We start from the raw sequence: 17,167 nt of genomic DNA, 5'->3' as shown, positions 1-17,167 counted from the left end.
GTTACTACGATCGTTATTGCAATCGTTACTATGATCATTTACTCCTGATCCCAGCAAAACAATGAACAACGTGCAATTTCACTGAACGATTAGTGAACAAATACGGAACTGGAGCGAACGAATGTGGAATTACAGCGAACGATTAGCTATAATTTTAGGTTCAGATCTAAATCAACGATCAACGACATACAAACGATTTTTCAACCACTGCCTGCAATTACACAGAACAATTAGCGTTTAAATTCTATCGATATAACGATTTTTTGCATATTAATCATCCCGTGTAATAGGGCCCTAAGCCGTGTACACTGTAAGAAATGTATAAAATTTGATAAGCATATACAGGCAGGGGGAGGCATGCTTCTGTAGGCATGCGCTCCCTATATTAAGCCATATGTCTGCATTTAGCAGCTTCATTCATCATATGGACATAATCTTAAAGCTACAAATTTAATTAAGTAAAACCTGAAGAAGACCAGTGAGCGGAGGGTGGAATCTAATTGTTCTTTACGTTAACGATACTCCACCCAGTTACTGTATACATGGATGCTTAGCTGAGCCTACATGTTTATTTTAAAGGGAATGCATCATCAGAAAATGACTTATTGTTTAAATAATGTTTTTATGCTAAACTTGTTTAAGTTTTTGTTTATTTTCAATTTTTTTATCTAAATTATAAAATAATCCTGAGATCCTGCAGTTTTTATTCTCACCACAGGGGCTAAAACTAAGCTGAGACTTCCTGTTGTCAGTGGCGATAAGAGGAGTCTGCTGTAAAGTGATTTGAACAGCATTGCAGCATCATGTGACATCAGTAGGTAGATAACATGAAGACAATAGCAGCTCCCTGTGGAATGACCTTTTAAAAGGTCACAGAGCACGCTATGATGTTTTACGTTCATCTCAAGGGGACAGAGTCTGTCTGTTGTCAGCTATGTCCATGAGTTTTGCTGTAAAGCATGTCACTAAATGCTGTTAAGAACAGGCCAAGCAGTATGGCTGCTCTCATAACAATGTACAAAACGTGAAAATAATAAAAATAAAAAAATAAATAAAGCCAGAATATAAAAACAGATTAGAATAAGAGAACATGTTTTAGTTTCTGATTCTAATCAGTAAAAGAAAATTTAGGTGGCACATTCCTTTTAAAGGGGTGATAGAAAGTGTAATTTACTTCTAATTAAAATAGTCAAGTCTTCCCATACTCATCAGCTGCTGTATGCCCTGCAGGAAGTGGTATAGCCTTTTCAGTCTGACACAGTGCTCTCTGCTGCCACCTCTGTCGGTGTCAGGAACTGTCCAGAGGCGGAGAGGTTTTCTATGGGGATTTGCTACTGCTCTAGACAGTTTCTGTCACGGACAGAGGTGGCAGCAGAGAGGCAGGAGCACCCAAAATTTTAACTCAAAACAAGAAAAATTAAAGATTAAAGAATAAGAAGCAGATAACGAATACAGCTAAATCCAGTCATTGCATATAAACAGTCAGAAATAGCTGCAATTCTCTTTATATGTTTACCTCCTCATGCAGCTGCACTGTGTCATCCGTGGCGGGTCCCGGCTATCAGTGATAGGTGGAGACCCGCCGCAACTCTCAGCACCGGAGCCGCGTTCCGGTCCTTAGAGTTAACCATATAGATACTGCGGTCAGCACGACCGCAGCATCTATAGGGCTCCAGTAAGAGAATTCTCCCTCTACAGAGGAAGAATTCTCTGTCCGCTGTTCATCAGGGCTCTGCGAAGTGATCGCAGACCCCGATGTTAGCCATGGAAACCAGAAGCCTCAGGCTTCCGGTTTCCTGGCTATGGAGGCCGGCGGGGGGAGGGAGGTCTGGGCACGCGGAGCGTGCACCTGTGGGCTCTGCCCTCTCCCCACTGTCACAAGATTGTAACAGCGGCAGGGGACAGAGGAGAGGGGGAAGACATAGGGACATCAGCTTATGGGATCATTATGATCCCATAAGCTGATGTCCTAAAATGACCTGAGCATTGATTCATGAATGACCCATGGTCGTGAAAGGGTTAAAGAAAGGAACTTCTTCAATGTTCAGTAACAAAAATTGGAGCTGCCCTCTCCTGATGTCCAAAGGAGCACAGGTAAAGAGCAGCATAGAGGTGCAAGTGGTATAAAACGCTATAGCAGAAAAGCGCTACCAGATAGCCCATCAGTGCAGGCACTTCAGTCATACAGGGGTCTTACCATTGAGATGCCACTGATGCATATCACAGATCCAGATTGTCTGTAGCATTGTATGTTGAGTATGGTTTCAGTTTACAGTGGTCCAGAAAAGACCATTGTATGTTAAAATTCTGTATCCTAAAGGTCGCTGTCTCTTGGGGGACCACTGTATATCAAGACCAACATTACCAATAATACCACCACCTAGCATAACAACATGGGGGGGAATTTATCAATCCTGTACGCCTGCAGTTTGGCATGAAAAAGTTAAAAAAAAAATCATTTTATTTTATCTGAAAAGCAACCTTTACAAACGATGTAAACTGCAGAGGTAAGAGAAGGACAGGCCTGACTACTAACTGGAGAAAAGACATACTTGCGGTATTAAATATGAGTCATAACATAATGATATTAGTCACTGTATTCAGCAAGATAGAACGACTTTCTTTGTTGCTATCCCATGAGTTTCTATTATCCTCATAAATATTTGAATGTTGCCTGCAGCACATGTATTTCAGTGGATGGAAGCTTTGTCTGGGAATACATTCCACAACATTTCTAGGATATGGATAGTATTAGAAGGAATTAAATCGGAGGAACGGTAAAGACTGTTTTGCATTTAAACAAGAGATTACAGGTTATAGGTATTACATTAGTAACATTGTAAATACATAGGGGGAGATTTATCAACATGGTGTAAAGTGAAACTGGCTCAGTTGCCCCTAGCAGCCAATCAGATTCCACCTGTGAGGAATGAAAGGTGGAATCTGATTGGTTGCTAGGGGCAACAGAGCCAGTTTCTCTTTACACCATGTTTGATATCTCCCCCATAGGGCTTATACAGTACTAGTCCTGAGTTATACCAGCGAAATACCCCCTAGTTCTTAGTGAGGCACAGCTGTGGAGGCAGTTTTCACAGGGGTGACTTTAAGGGCCCTAATACATGGATCGATTATCTAACCTGCTGATATGTCCCTATTGCACAGGAGACGCCGAGGAAGTAGGTATGTCTCTTACATTCCTCCTCGGCGCCATTCCGGTACAGTTAGGCATGTGCTCCATGATCCAGTGAAACCGTTAGGGGCACGCCGATCCAGCCCGTTCCATTATCATTAGAAAGGGGCCGGCCAGAGGCGGATTGGTGCTATAGGGGCGGGCAGTGCTCCTAAAGGGTGCACCATTGCTTCTATCAGTCTCACTGGACCGTGGAGCACATACATAACTGCACCAGAACGACGCCGAGGAGGAAGGTAAGAGACATATCTTCCTCCTCTGCATTTCCTGTGCAATAGGGGCATATCAGCAGGTTAGATTTGTTCTCCTTTAAATTTACAGCCAATGGCTGCTGACAGCGTAAATAAATAAAAAAAAGCTTATACTTACCTGTCCAGGCTCCCCCGCATACTACTGCCTTTTCCCAGGGAAATTGCTGCTGCCCTAGGCAAACACAGCCCTGCTCATGGTCAGGCTACATTCACACATAGTATTTCCATCAGTCTTTTTTCAACCAAAATCAGGAGTGGAATTGACAGAGCAAAATTATAATGGAAAGATTGGCCCAGCTTCTGTGTTTTTAAACCACTCCTGGTTTTGGTTGAAAAAAGAATAAAAGAAAATACTATGTGTGACCATAGCCTTACACTGGCAGATGCCTCTACCTGTCTGGAACCTTGAGGATCAGAGCGCCTGTCCAATGGGGATCTGGGCCGGGCTATTGATCCTCATACATGAAAGCAGAGCCAGTTATTCCCTTCTGGCAATTAAGGTTCATACCCTGATCCCAGCCCCCCCGTCTACTCCTGCGATCCCCGTTCCTAATTCCTCTCCTTGCTTGACTCGTTACCTGACCTCCCACCTGACCTTTGACTATCCGTTTGATCTCCTATTTTGTACTGTGTTGCCCGTTTGGTTCTGACTTGGCTTGTTGACTTCCCTTTATTGTGTTTGTCTGTCTGTCTTGTTCTGTGTTTCACTTATTCAGTGTAGGGAAAATCTTTGTAGTTGTCTGCGGCTGCCTAGGGCCGATTAAGGCAAGTAGGTAGGGACAGTGTGTGGGTTCAGGCTCAGGGCCCACTGTTTCGTCTTGTCCCTACCTCCCCGTCCTGACAATATATGATACTTTCTTTTCCATTTACAGGATTCCCAAGAATTGCTCTTGTAGAATAATCCAGTTTGTCCTTGTGCGTCGCACTTATTCTCCTGGGAGCATCAGGGATGGGTTCGGATCTTGTTAGGATCTTGCCATTTTAATGTATGGATTTATACAATGAAAGTTATTGACTGCCTAAAAAGTGCTTACATCTAGTGCTTTGTGTTTTTGTTGTGTGTGGTCAGGTGAATTAGCGAGGTGCATTAGTGTCTATATAAAATATGAATATCCATAGGCAGCTAGTCAGTCAGTGCAGAGTAATGCAGTCAATCACAGACCAGAACATTGCGGTATCAGGGGCATCACACAGTGATTTATCCAAGGCCTGATGTTCACTCCAGTTGCCAAATTTTTATTCTACAGCAGGACAACCAGCCAAACTCATAGTCAGTGTCATCAAAAAACTATCTTCAGCGTAAAGTCCTGAAATAGATGGTATGGCCCCCACACAGAGCCCTCCTCTCAACGTCATCATGTCTGTCTACTATTATGTAAAACAAAAAGATCTGAGCAATCCTATATCCACAGAAGATGGATGGATGGCCCTTCTTGTTATATACTTTAGACCAGTATAAGGATAAGGTGGGATCAGGTAATTTGCAGTAGGTTAAAGTGACTCTCTACCCACAATCTGCCCCTCTCCCCCCAAACCGCTTGTACTGTCAGATAGCTGCTTTTAATCCAAGATCTGTTCTGGAGTCCGTTCGGCAGGTGATGCAGTTATTGTCCTAAAAAACAACTTTTAAACTCACAGCCCTGTGTCAAATTGGCGTGGCCTAGAGTGTCTGTGCCCTAGGCCTGCACCACCTCTCTATCCTTCCTCGCCGCCCTCTTCAACATTAGGAATGCCCCTGGGCAGGATTTCTTCTATTCATCACTTATCTGAACACTGCACATGTGCTGGTTCGTTCAGGCACCTGTGCAGTGTTCAGACAAGTGATGATTAGGAGAAATCCTGCCTGGGGGCATTCCTAATGGTGAGGAGGGCAGGGAGGAAGGGTAGAGAGGCGGTGCAGGCCTAGGGCACAGACACTCTAGGCCACGGCCGTTTGACACAGGGTTGCAAGTTTAAAAGTTATTTTTTAGCACAATAACTGCTTCACCTGCTGAACGGACCCCAGGACAGATCTTAAAAGCAGCTATCCGATGGTAAAAGCAGTTAAAAGCAATAACCAATGCATAGGTTATGGAGCATGCCTAGAAAACTCTCCTGTAGAAGATAATGTTAGCTCCAGTCTGTTCTTTCCTTTGTTCGTGTAGCTCTAAATGCTGCTTATAGGACAGAGCAGAAGCTCAGGCTGCCCCATACTAATGTAATAAAAAAGCGGTAAAAATTACAGTCAGAAAAAAGAAACATTATATATAAGGAAAGAAAGTGTGCCAAGTTTTATAAATGACCAAGACCCACACAATTTCTCTAGAGTAAAAAACGTAGGTATAAAGTATGAGGCACATTTTATCAGATGACCCTTTATTAGAAATGCAGTGCCCCATAACATATGCAGACAGTGCCCCATAGCAGTGCCCCATAACCCAGCTGTCAATACTGGAGGAGTCTGTGTCAGTCTTGGGAATTTATAACAGTAGTTTGTTTTCTGTCATCAACAGCAGTGTTGATGGGAGGACAGTCACTTTGAAAGATAGCAAAGACTTCAGAAGAGAAGGATTTAGGGGTAGTGATTTCTAACAGCCTTAAAATGAATTACAAGTGCAGCCAAGCAATAGTTAACCTCTTAAGGACATAGGACGTACCGGTACGTCCTATGTCCTCACTTGCACCTCAAAGCGGGGCCGCGCGGCGGCCCCGCTTTGAAGTGCCGCGATCCCGGGTGCCGCGTGTAGCCCGGGACCGCCGCTATTAGCGGGCACGGTCTGATCGCCGTGCCCGCTAATTAGCTAATCGGAGGCAGCTGTCAAAGTTGACAGCTGCCTCCGATTACCGGAGGCAACGTTTCCCTGGTGTCTAGTGGGGGAGATCGCTCCTCCGGGACCTTGTCCCGGAGGAGCGATCTCCGTTACTGATGCCGGCCGGGGACGCGTCCAAGATGGCGCCGTCCTCGGCTCGGCACTCGTTTACTTCCGGCTGCAGCAGCCGAAAGCAAACGAGTGCCGATCTCATGGATCTCTGCAGCATATCTATGCTGCAGAGATCTCAATGAGAGATCCAAGTGTATATACTAGAAGTCCCCCAGGGGGGCTTCTAGTATATGTGTAAAAAAAAAAAAAAAAAGTGTTGTTAATAGTAAAAAGCCCCCTCCCCTAATAAAAGTCTGAATCACCCCCCTTTTCCCAGGTTTTAAATAAAAGTAAACAAATAAATAAATAAATAAACATGTTTGCTATCGCCGCGTGCGTAATCGCCCGAACTATTAATTAATCACATTCCTGATCTCGTACGGTAAACGGCGTCAGCGCAAAAAAATCCCAAAGTGCAAAATTGCGCATTTTTGGTCGCATCAAATCCAGAAAAAATGTAATAAAAAGCGATCAAAAAGACGTATATGGGCAATCAAGGTACCGATAGAAAGATCACATCATGGCGCAAAAAATGACACCTCGCACAGCCCCATAGACCAAAGGATAAAAGCGCTATAAGCCTGGGAATGGAGCGATTTTAAGGAACGTATATTGGTTAACAACGGTTTGAATTTTTTACAGGCCATCAGATACAATATAAGTTATACATGTTATATATCGTTTTAATCGTAACGACTTGAGGAACATGCATAACAAGTCAGTTTTACCCCAGGGTGAATGGCGTAAAAACACATTTCCCCCAAATAAAAGAAATGCGTTTTTTTTTCAATTTCACCACACTTCGAATTTTTTTCTGGTTTCGCAGTGTACTTTATGCAAAAATTCAGCCTGTAATTGCAAAGTACAATTAGTGACGCAAAAATTAAGGGGTCATGTGGGTTTCTAGGTGGAAAAATGCAAGTGCTATGACCTTTTAAACACAAGGAGGAAAAACCGAAAACGTAAAAACGAAAATGGGCCATGTCCTTAAAGGGTTAAAGCTAGTCGTATGCTGGGCTATATACATACTGTAGCTAGAGGTATAACCAGTAGGAAGACGAAGATTATGAAACTGCTATATAAAGCTGTAGTAAAACTAACTTAAAAAAGTACTGGGCTATGTCTCAAAATATTAAATGTTGACATGTTTGCCCATTCTTTTTATAATAGAATATCAGATTGCATAATTAATTAATGTAAACTGTAATTTTCAAGTTTTACCACAGAGTCTCAATGGAATTTAGGTCTGGACTTTGACTGGACCATTCTAACACATGATTACGCTGTGATGTACACCATGCCATGTAGCTCTGGCTGTATGTTTAGGGTCATTGTCCTGCGGGTAGGTGAACCTCCACCCCAGTCTCAGCCTCTAATAGGTTTTCCTCCAGGATTGCCCGGTATTTAGCTCCATCCATCCTCCCATCAATTCTGACCAGTTTCCCTGTCCCTGCTGATGAAAAGCATCCCCACTGCATGACCATCCTGCCCCAACATGTTTCACATGTTCAAAACCCTGAATTAAAGTGTAACTGTCATTTAAATTACATTTTTTAGAAATCAATAAATATCAATAGTACAAGCAATTTTAAGAAATTAAGGTTTTATTAAGCAAAAGAGTTTCCTTCTGTACTCAAAAAGCTGTTTTTCTACCTCCCCCTCACTTCAGAAGAAGCAGAATTTATGTGTCCATTATGCTCTATGGAGAGGGGAGGGGTCAAGGGGGATGAATGAGCACAGAGAGGAGAAAAGCAGGGCTGTACAAAAGAACTACATCCTGCAATTTTCTCTCACCAAGCTCCCAGATAAGCAGTGATCTTTCTGACTTGTGAATCCAGCATTTCATTTGCCCAGTCTCCAAACCACACAACTGCTTCTCTGCTCTCCCTGCTGTCTCATCCCCCTGGTCCCCCCCCCTCCCATAGGTTATAATGGACTCAGCAAACCTGTCTTCACTTTGCTCCTCTGTAATGAAGACGGCTTTGCCTGATAATGCACAGACAAGAAGTGAAGGGGGTAGGAAAACAGCTTTTTAAGTTCAGAAAGAGTTTTCTTTTTGCCTGAAAAACCTATTACAGAGTTTCTTAAAATCGCTTGTACTATTGATTTGTACTATTTGATTAAAAAATTATATGACAGCTACACTTTAATCCCTTAAAGGTGGAGCCAATTTCACGAGATCAGGAATGTGATAATTTAATAGTTCAGGCGATTACACACGGCGATATCAAATATGTTTATTTATTTATTTTTATTTATAAAATGGGAAAAGGGGGGTGAATCAGACTTTTATTATGGGATTTTTTATTAATAATTTTTTTTTTTTTTTACTTATACATTAATTAGAAGTCCCCCTGGGTGACATCTAGCATAACTACACTGATCTCTCATAGAGATCAGTGTAGTATGTATTATACAGCATTGATCAATGAGATCGGTGCTTTATTAGTCTGGTCTGCTGCTGGGTCAGCGTCATTCCGAAAAGATTAGGAAAGAGAATTTAAAATGTTAGGGGAAATGTGTGTCCGCATCCTTTTTTCATTAGCAGATAAAATATCTATGATACATTCCATTTACCTGATTTTGAATGTTTTTCTGGGCACATAAAGTGAGATATGAGATTGTCGGCTTTCCTTGACCACTGTGAACAAGGTGTGATAAATCTCATCCCCTGGATGGCATCTGTCAGAACTGCTTCAGGACAAATTGCCTTCTTACTTGCAAAGTAACGTCTTTGAGAACAGGAAAGTTCATCAGTCAGCGACTGACGGGAAACTCAATCTCCAAAAGAGGTTCGGAATCTGTTGGGAAGATGGGACATTTATGATAAAAAGGTTCCGCAACATGTCTAATGTGTATAGCGCCCTGAGCAGGGGAGTTTCTTTGATTGCCATGCAGCTCCTTTTTACCTTGAGAGAACAATTGCAAATGAGACTTTTATTGTTAAGCTGAAAACGTTCACCATATTACACGGAACGATCGCCGTTAGTTACAATCGTTATAACGAACGATTAGTAAACGAATGCAGAATTACATGGAACGATTAGCAAACGATTAGCGAACGACTAACAATTTTAGGGTCAAAGGTCCTGTTAGACTAAGCGATTTTTTAACGATTAGCTATCAATGATAAACGATCGCAAACGAGATTGTTTATCGTTATCCTGAAATTGTTCACCACATTACACAGAGCGATAGTCGATAGTTACAACAAACAATACTATGATCGTTCACTCCATCTCATCCCAGCAAAAGAAGGAACGATGTGCAATTACACTGAACAATTAGTGAACTAATATGGAATTACAACGAACAAATGTGAAATTACAGCGGGCGATTAGCGAACGATTACCGATAATTTGTGTTAAAGTGTTAAAGTCGGAATTTTTTTTTTTTGCAGAAATCAATAGTCCAGGCGATTTTAAGAAACTTTGTAATTGGGTTTATTAGCCGAAAATTGCATTTTATCATGAAAAAGCAGTTTGAAGCTCTCCCCCCTGTCTTCATTGTTCTCCTATGGAGAGAGCTAAATAAAAGACCAAAACAGGACAACAAGAGTTAATCTACAAATCCATCGCCCTTTATCTCCTCTGACAGTCACCACTGACCTCTCTGAGCTCTGATTACAGCTGTCACCCAGCTCTGTGCCTGTAATCCTCTGCTCTCTGCTGTCGGCTAACTCCCTCCTTCCTCCTCCCCCCTCCCCTCTCTATAGACCAGACTGGGTACGTCTGATGCAACAAGTCACAATTTCCTGATTTTTTGCAGTGGATGGAAAAGAGGAAAGGAGGGGGGGACCTGGGAAAAGGCTTTTAAAATGCAGATAATGGCATATTTGGCTAATAACCCCAATTACAAAGTTTCTTAAAATCGCCTGGACTATTGATTTCTGCAAAAAAAAAAAAAAAAAAAATTTGAGAGTGACTGTTTAAAGGGGTAGTGCCGCGGTAAAAAATTATTCACAGACTAACACACATTACAAAGTTATACAACTTTGTAATGTATGTTATGTCTGTGAATGGCCCCCTTCCCCGTGTCCCACCACCCCCACCCATGTACCCGCTATACTCACCTGTCACGTGCCGACACCAGTCTTCGATCTTCATTCAGCGACGTCTTCTTCGGGCGGACGGCGAACAGCTCCGACTGTTCCGAATGCCGGCCGCCCTCTGCAGCGTCATCCGATGCTCAGCCGCGATTGGCTGAGCATAACTGTGCTCAGCCAATCGCGGCTGAGCACAGTTGTGACGCGGCGGAGGGGGGACGGGCGGCAGCGACTCGGCCGTCCGTCAGAAGATGACGTTTGGCACAAGATGGTGGACGGCCCTCGACACGGATCAGGTAATGTATAATGCACCACACTTCCGGGTACACGGGTGGGGGTGTGGGGACACGGGGAACGGGGCGATTCACAGACATAACATACATTACAATGTTGTATAACTTTGTAATGTGTGTTATTCTGTGAATAATTTCTGAGCGCCGCACTACCCCTTTAAGTCTAAATCAACCACACACAAATGATTTTTCGATCGTTGCCTGCAATTAGGGCCAGTTCACACTGAGGAATCAGCTAGGAAAGTGTTCTGCCTGGAATCACCTGTGGCGGAATTCCGCGCAAATTACTTTTTTATTTAATCAAATTCATTCATCCCGCACTGAATGCGCACTGAAACTCAGAGCAGAAACTCACTGTTCAATTCATTTCAATAGGATTCCGCCAGTGGAATCCGCCAGAAGAATTGACATGTCAATTCTTCCAGCGGAAAGTGGATCCGCCAATTCAGCTGTGTTAACTGCAGAGCGCAAATTCTATAGAACTCAACGAAATTTGTCACTGCACTATATTTTAGGACAGAATTTTCAGTGAGGAATCAGCGCTGAATTTCAGCGCTGATTCCTCAGTGTGAACTGGCCCTTACACAGGACGATTATCTTTTGAATTCGAACAATATAACGATTTTCGGCACAATAATGGTCCCATGTAATTGGGCTCTTACAGTACAGTATAAGGCTTCGTTCACATGGAGTCAGAATTCCGTTGCGGAGAATAATGGGAGTCTATGGGAGGCTTGCACGCCTCCTCTCTCCGCGCTGAAAAATGGACATGTTCATTCTTCAGCGCAGAAAGAGGAGGCGCGTGAGCCTCCCATAGACTTCCATTATGACACAGGGGCTGGTGGAATTCCCGCCAGTTTTACTTTGTGTGAACGGAGCCATATAGGGGAAATAATCAAAATGGCCGGTAACAAAAATCTGGTGAGGTTAGTGCTAAAAAATGTCTTACATCATTTTCATGTGTCTCAGACACTGTGCCGTGCTCAGCAAGAGGCGTGGTTTACTAGAAAGTGGGGGTGACCTCATCAAAGGGGGGGTGTTCTCATCTCAATTAACACAGTTATACTTGTAGGACTCGTCAAGTCCAACATTTTTACAAATATATTTATGGTGAGCGCAATACCTCATCCAGACTTGTGCTGTTTGGGGGCGGTCTTCTCCGCCGGCGGTGCTGGCCGGGTTCTGGTGTGGTGTTTTTGGGTCTGCTCCTGTGACATGGGGGTCGCAGGGCCGTCATATGGCCCCCGTTCCCTGACTGTGCACTCCTGCAGGGTTGGCAGTCACTGACTGGCACGGTGTGGACTTAGTGTAGGGACCCATGTGTATCAGATACCGGCACGAGGTACATGGGGCAGTATGGCTTGATCAATTCATACACGAAATTCTGATGTGTTTTTTATTTAGCCTAGGGGCACCAGTATCAGCCATAGGTGTGAGGTGCAGCACTCTTTTTCTTCCCTGAAACAAATATATTTATTTATCTCCTGATAGGCTGTTCTTTCCTTCCCATTGTTGACAGCTCATTGTCTGGGTTTCTGACCACTGCTCTGCTCTAAAAGCAGTGGTGTGGCTGTTTTATATATAGCTATATAAAAATATAATATATATATATATATATATATATATATATATATATATATATGAAAGGTGGAATCTGATTGGTTGCTAGAGGCAACTGAGCCAGTTTCACTTTACACCATGTTTGATAAATCTCCCCCTATATCCCTATATATCTACATTATAACTATATAAACACTAGCCAAACCACTGCTTTTAGAGCAGGGTCGTGGTCGGTTACCTAGACAAGGAGCTTTCAACAATGGAAGGGCAATGGTGCGTTTACACGAAACGATAATTGGCCCGATCGTACGATTAACGATGTCGGAGTAACGATTTTTTTTCATAACGATCAACGTTTAGACGGTACGATATATCGTATGGAAAAATCGTTTTGCACTCATTTTGCGATCGCGCGCCCGCAGCCCGGCTCCCCGCTCATCCGCAGTCCGGCCCGGATCGCCACCCCCGCCTCCCCCATCGCCACCCCGCTGCCGCTCTGATCGCCACCCCCGCCGCCCCGATCGCCACCCCCGCCGCCGCTCCGATCGCCCCCGCCGCGAGCATACCGACTCATCTCTCCGCGCGTGCCGGGCTGTAGCGGCTGAGATCTCTGTGACCCGACCGGATCCAGAAGCGGGACCCGGCGGGATCAGGTGAGTATAGGGGGCTGTAGCGGGGGTCCGGAGCCTGTCACCCCGGCACGGGGGGTGACAGGTTCCCTTTAATATGCTTCTGCCCAGGCGCTGTCCCGTCTTCATCAGTGATTGGCTGAGTGGGCTGTCACTGCCAGATCAGTCCATTGTGGTAGTAGAGGTGGGATTGTTGAGCTGGGGACCGCAGATGACATCGGAGGACACCAGGGGAACGTGGAAAGGTAAGAACAGGCTGTTCATTATGTTCTGCGTCTGGGCAGTAACATTATTTCTGAGTGGAGTACCCCTTTAAGTGGTGCTAGCCTTTTCATACTGTTGGCACATCGGTGTCTGCACAGCAACCACTAAAATCTATGGCACCTACAAAATATTGTAGATATCCATTATAATATGCGCCACGTTCTGTCATATTATGAAAGCTTTGGCTGTTTAGGCTTGATGGGAATTGTAGTTTTGCTACAGGGACGGAGGTTCCCCATCCCTTCTATAGAGTGTCAGCCAGCATTGGAAATCCATTGCATCTTAGGCTGTCTATTAAAGGAGTAGTTCACCCTAATTTTTTTTTACTTTCAAATCAACTGGTGCCAGGTATTTGTAGTCTTCCAGTACTTATCAGCTGCCGTATGTCCTGCAGGAAGTGATGTATTCTCTCCAGTCTGACACAGTGCAGTCCAGAGCAGTAGCAAATCTTCATAGAAAACCTCTCCTGCTCTCCAGACTGGAAAGAATACACTACTTCAGGACATACAGCTACTGATAAGTACTGGAAGACTTGAGATTTTTTAATATAAGTAAATTTCAAATCTCTGGCGCCAGATAATTTGAAAGAAAAAAAAAACGGTGAACCCATTTAATACACTGTGTAAGAATAAGGCAGTTTTTGATTCTCTCCCTTCCTTCATCAGGGGATTACTAGTCACCCAATGGCTAAGTTCACACAACGGTTTTTCAGATCCGTTTAAAATGACGTCCGTTAGTTGAGTCTAAAATAACGGACGTCATCTAGCAGCCTGGCCTCCCCTTAGTGCAATGACGGGTGTTGGTACATTATTCTAGTTTGGTTACTAATTCCCCTTAATTGAAAAGTTCAAAACGGAGAAAAGTAAAAACGGAGAAAGAACGGTGAGGAAAGAAAAACTGTGTGTGAACAACTAATAAAAAACGTCCGCTGTTTGCAAAAGACGTCCGAAAATAATGAGCATGTTCATTATTTTGACGTCCGCAGTAAAAACGTCCGTTATTCAATGCGTCGTGCGCAGTGGACGTCCGTCTTCCCATTGACTTCAATGCATTGCCATTGCCGTCAGTTAAGTTGCGGAAAAACGGACTTTATTTAAACATCAAAATCGCACGCCTTTTCTCTATTTTTGACCTCGTGTGAACATAGCCAATCATGTTGCTTATCCCTGTATTAGGCTAGCCATGTTGTATACTGTATACCAGGGATGGGGAATCTTCTGCCCTCCAGCTGTTGCAAAACTACAACTCCCATCATGCCTGGACAGCCAAAGGCTGTCCAGGCATGATGGGAATTGTAGTTTTGCAACAGCTGGAGAGCCAAGGTTCCCTACCCCTGATGTATACATAGGTTTCCTGCCTGCTTTCAGCCTATATAATAAGCCATTACGGGCTGACTTGTCCCCAGACGATGAGCACTTACATTTGGCCTCGACATGAATCATTGTGACATTAGGAGCCCCCTCTCCCCCCTTCATAGCGCTCTACAGATCGATACCCCATGACCTCCCCGCCGAGGAAACTGGACACCAGGACCATACGCTGAGGAGAAGGAGGAGGAGGAGGATGCCGCTGCACCTGACACGAGCGGGCGTAGTCGCCTCCTCTGATTGGCCGGCTCCTGGTCACGTGACGTCACGGCTCCTGATTGACTTGGGCGGTGCGGCCAGTGTGTGAGCTGCATCCCCGGGAGCAGCAGCACATGGAGGAGCAGTAAGAAGAAGCTGCGGAGGAGCATCGCATCTGCTGTCCGGACTACACAGCTAGTAAGTGACGAACTGAGAAGAAGGGGAGGGTGCCATTGATAGTGCTTTTAAGAAGGGGTCACCTATGGCTGGCATACAGAACTTTTCCCATAGAGGACATGTATTATACAGTATATTATAGTATATTTATGCTTCAGTTACTAAAATGGTCATAGGTCTATGTATATTATAGGTTTGTTTCATCTATGTCAGGAATAGGGATCCTTGCCTCTCTCCAGCTGTTGCAGAACTACAACTCCCATCATGAAAGGCTGACCATGCAAGATGGGAGTTGTAGTTGTGCAACAGCTAGAGAGTCAGGATTCCCCTTGCCCTGCTCTATGTGAATGATGCTAGTGATGAGGTACCAGGCTGGCTCAGGGTGCCACACCCATACCCCTAGCATCCATGCCGGTCTATATCTAGATTCTCTCCAGTAAAAGAATCGGCTACTGCAGTGTATACAGGGACGTTGCTAGAAGTTTGGTGACGTTGCATTTTCTATTGACCAAATCATTGACTGGAAGTCATTGTATGGAGAACGCACGTATCGGATACACGGACAGAATATTTTACCTTATCGTGGATGATGGCTAATAGGTCAGTGCATATCAGTGACGTATATGAAGTATGGGAAGCACTTACCGTAATCAGGTGTAATTCCATCATCATCAATAGCAGTCACTGAAGACATTCTTCATTACTTCATGAGATTGGAGGGAAGAGACGTCTGGATGAAGCCAAGAGGGGGGACGTCATCAGCCGTATGAACTTAAAGGGGAAAAAGAGGCTAAATCAGGGGTGGGGAACCTTCTTCCCTCCTGCTGTTGCAAAACTACAACTCCCATCATGCCTGGACAGCCAAAGCGAAGCTTTGGCTGTCCAGGCATGGTGGGAGTTGTAGTTTTGCAACAGCTGGAGAGCCAAGGTTCCCTTCCCCTGTTATAACCTATGGAACTTGAAAGAAATATATTCTCAAAGACCACCTCATTGAGAAGACCACTCTCTTATCCACACATCAGGTTTCTTTTATGTTCTACTATACATACTGGCCATGTATAATAAGACCACCCCAATGGAAGACCACCCTTTAATGTTTTGGTCATGGTCATCCCTGGATTAGTTATTTACTTGCTGTTTGGGAGTGGCCGTTGTGATGTCCGTCGGTTTCTGTACACAGGAGTATCAGTTTCTTGCTTTCTTTGCCTATGAAATTGCATCTCCTCACTTTGGTGGTACAAGCCTTGCTCCATATTGACATTCAGGAGGGCCTTAAAGGGTTTGTTCACCCCATTTTTCTTTTCTTTCAAATCAACTGGTACCAGAAAGTAAGAGATTTGTAATTTACTCGTATTAAAAAATCTCAAGTTTTCCAGTACTTATCAGCTGCTGTATGTCCTGCAGGAAGTGGTGTATTCTCTCCAGTCTGACATAGTGCTCTCTGCTGCCACCTCTGTCCATGTCAGGAACTGTCCAGATCAGTAGCAAATTCCTATAGAAAACCTCTCCTGCTCTGGACAGTTCCTGACATGGACAGAGGTGACAGCAGAGAGCACTGTTTTAGGCTATGTTCACACTACGTAAAATAACGGCCGTTGTCCGCGCCGCAAAACTACGGCTGTTGTTTTGGGGTTCCCTATAATGACTGCAATGCAATGTAACTATGGCCGTTAAATTCACACTACGTATCAGGTAACGCCCGTTGTTTATACGGCACCGTGAAAAATGAACATGTCAATTATTTCCGGCCGGTAATACTGCAACAACGGCCGTGGATTTCAATGCGGCCACGAACGTAAAACTTATATCTGCCGAATTAAACTTTATTTTGATGTAAAAAGTTTTCTTAGTGGTTTCTCGGGCTGGGCGCAGTATTTGACCTGTTTCATCCCGTTTATAATCATGCTAGGAATCAAAATTAAACAATGGCCGTAGTTTCACGACTAGCCCGTACAATCGTTATTCTACAGCCGTAGTTTTGGTCGCAAAAGTCCGGCCGGTGAAAACAACGGCCGTTATTTTACGTAGTGTGAACATAGCCTTAAACTGGAAAGAATACACCACTTCTTGCAGGACATACAGCAGCTGATAAATACTGGAAGACTTAAGACTTTTTAATAAGTAAACTACATATCTCTGCCACTTTCTTGCAGCAGTTGATTTGAAAGAATTTTTTTTTTTTTTGGTGTACAACCCCTTTAAGGCTCACCTTTTGACATTATATTATTTTAGGTCCAACCTTTTGTGCTAATTGGTTTCTCCATGCTTTTTTTGGGAGATAGAGCACAGCTTT

At 44.0% G+C, this 17,167-nt stretch overlaps 1 protein-coding gene across 2 annotated transcripts in view; it reads left to right on the top strand.

Annotated features, from left to right (window-relative positions):
- Nucleotides 1-17,167, top strand: part of ANK2 (ankyrin 2) — a 382,082-nt gene that overhangs the window by 44,001 nt on the left and 320,914 nt on the right. The window contains exon 1 of one of the 2 annotated variants that reach the window (XM_069978471.1): nucleotides 14,827-14,895. The exons of the other annotated variant lie outside the window; for it this stretch is intronic. The gene's annotated coding sequence lies outside the window, so the exon portion shown is untranslated. Of the gene's footprint in view, nucleotides 1-14,826; nucleotides 14,896-17,167 lie in introns of those variants that run through there. 2 annotated transcript variants of the gene reach the window in all.

Source organism: Dendropsophus ebraccatus, chromosome 7 (genome assembly GCF_027789765.1).
Source record: "Dendropsophus ebraccatus isolate aDenEbr1 chromosome 7, aDenEbr1.pat, whole genome shotgun sequence".
Classification (NCBI taxonomy): domain Eukaryota; kingdom Metazoa; phylum Chordata; class Amphibia; order Anura; family Hylidae; genus Dendropsophus; species Dendropsophus ebraccatus.
Note: the sequence above shows the minus strand (reverse complement) of the source record. Positions and strands in the feature narration are given on the sequence as shown.